Raw genomic sequence first — 2,798 nt, 5'->3', positions numbered from 1 at the left:
TGCTATACTCCAGAAGAATTGTATCAAGTAGTTAAAATATAACTTATATTGATCAAATTAAATACATCATATAAACAAACAGATTTTGTGGACTGGAATTGCAGGTGGAAAAAGCAACATAACTAATCTAATGCTTGTATGAGTGCTTTTAGTGTCTTTTTTAAAAGATTTTATTTATTTACTTGAAAGTCAGAGTTAAGGAGAAACAGAGGCAGAGAGAGAGAGAGCGAGAGAGATAGGAGAGGGAGGGAGAGAGAGAGAGAGAGAGAGAGAGAGAGAGAGAGAGAGAAAGTAGAAAGAGAAGTCTTTCATCTGTTGTTTTATTCCCCTAGATGGCTGCAATGGCAGGAGCTGAGCCAACGGGGATGCAGGGGCCTAAGGACTTGGGGCATCTTCCACGGCTTTCCCAGGCCAGTAGCAGGGAGCTGGATCGGAAATGGAGCAGCTGGGACTCAAACTGGCACCCATATGAGATGCCGGCACTGCAGATGGTGGCTTTATTTTCTACACCGCAGTGCTGGCCCCTTTAGGGTCTCTTTTATGAATAAATATTTTGACCTAGTTTGGAGTCTATGACTTACATAAGTAATTTAACTATGCTTCTTCATAAGAGATTATAGAGCAATGCCAAGAGCAGTTGCAAGGAGACCTGTGTCTATAGTCTCTCTGACACAGAACCAGCAATAAAGTCATTCATTATATAACTGACCTGCATTTCTTGTATAGCATGGCTCCAGGGATTTTTTTTTTCATAAGAATGTAGGTAAACTATAACTCCTATATATACAGGTCAATTCAAAGTTTACAATTCAGGGTTTTACAGTATACTTACGCAAATGTGTAGCTACCACCACCATTAATTTTTTAGCATTTCGTTACTGTAAAAAAATCTTATACCCTTTATCCCTTGTGCTTGTAAACACCAATTTCCTATTCCTCCAGTACTAAGAAAGTACTAATTTACTTTGTGTCATCTCAGTATGCCTCTTGTAATTTCTTGATAACGGAATCACAGTGAACTTGGGGCAGGGACAGTGACACACATCTCTGATTGTGATTCTTGAGGAGTGAGTCTCTGGCTTCTATTCTTAGTTTGCTACTCCCACTGTGTAACTGCCAAACTATGAATGAAGTGGGCAATGACTAGCCAGTAATTGGATTCTCAGGGTGCTGTGTCTGAATAGAACCTCTGAATTATGACTGTGGCTGAATGGGAGAAGGGAGACTGTTCTGTCTCCTCTTTGGAGCTGTGGGGGAAGTAGCCTTGTGGTCAAATCTAGTCTTATCTATAATAGAATTGCTTTGATTTGGCTAGGAGGGGTGACTCAGAGCAGGTCCTGTATGAATGTCACATGCTCTCACTGCATTTTACAAACTTTGGGATAAATGGTTCTCTTTCAACTGTGAGCCATGGGCTGAGGAAGTCCAGTGGTCTAGTCCACACCTGCATTGCAGTGTCACTGGTCTCAAAAAGGGGCAGAGGAACAGGTCATAGACTAAGTGCCACAGGCTTTGGCTGTTTTCACCAAGAAGTTGATATATGGTTTTTATTTTTCTCTAGCATGTCCTTAGGAAAATTCCATGGACTATTAAGTAACTGTGTCTTTGAATAATTGAGATTAATTATTTCTGTTTCACCTGGGAGCTGGTCCACTGAAATACTCATGCTGTCATGTGAGAAGTAATTTCAAGAATGGGGGCTTTTATGAGTACTTAAATTTTTTAAAAGATTTATTTATTTATTTGAAAGAGTTACACACAGAGAGAAGGAGAGGCAGAGAGAGATAGAGAGGTCTTCCATCCTCTGGTTCACTCCCCAATTGGCCTCATTGGCTGGAGCTGCGCCAATCCAAAGCCAGGAGCAAGGAGTCACTTCCCAGCCTCCCACGCAGGTGTAAGGGCCCAAGGAATTGGGCTATTTTCCACTGCTTTCCCAGGCCATAGCAGGGAGCTGGATCAGAAGTGGAGCAGCCAGGTCTTGAACCGGCTCCCATATGGGATGCCAGGCTGTAGGCCAGGGCGTTAACCCACTGTACCACAGCACCAGCCCCTGACTACTTAAATTTTTTGTATTCATTGTAATGGATTCATTCAAAGATATTTAATATAGAAAAATACATACACCATGGCTCACTTGGTTAATCTTCCACCTGTGGCACTGGCATCCCATATGGGCACCAAATTCTAGTCCAGGTTGTTCCTCTTCCAGTCCAGCTCTCTGTTGTGGCCAAGGAGGACAGTGGAGGATGGCCCAAGTCCTTGGGCTCCTGCACCCACATGGGAGACCAGGAAGAAGCACCTGGCTCCTGGCTTTGGATCGGCACAGCACCGGCCGTAGCAGCCATTTGGGGAGTGAACCAACAGAAGGAAGTCCTTTTTCTCTGTCTCTCTCTCTCATTGTCTAACTCTGTCAAATAAAAAAAATAAATAAAAATAAAAAAAGAAGTCCTAATTGGTTTGAATGGATAGTAGGGCTGATACCCTGTAAGTTCAAGCATTCTAATAATACCTAATGATTGATTATATAATAACAAATCTTAGAACATCTTCTTTTAATTCAATGTGTCTATTACTTTTTTTTTTCTTTTTTCTTTTTTTTTTTTTTTTTACAGGCAGAGTGGACAGTGAGAGAGAGAGACAGAGAGAAAGGTCTTCTTTTGCCATTGGTTCACCCTCCAATAGCCGATGCGGCCGGCGCACCGCGCTGATCCGAAGGCAGAAGCCATGTGCTTCTCCTGGTCTCCCATGGGGTGCAGGACCCAAGCACCTGCGCCGTCCTCCACTGCACTCCCGGGCCA

This window comes from Oryctolagus cuniculus, chromosome 8 (genome assembly GCF_964237555.1).
Source record: "Oryctolagus cuniculus chromosome 8, mOryCun1.1, whole genome shotgun sequence".
Classification (NCBI taxonomy): Eukaryota; Metazoa; Chordata; class Mammalia; order Lagomorpha; family Leporidae; genus Oryctolagus; species Oryctolagus cuniculus.
The sequence above is the reverse complement of the archived record's forward strand: the minus strand, read 5'-3'. Positions refer to the sequence as shown.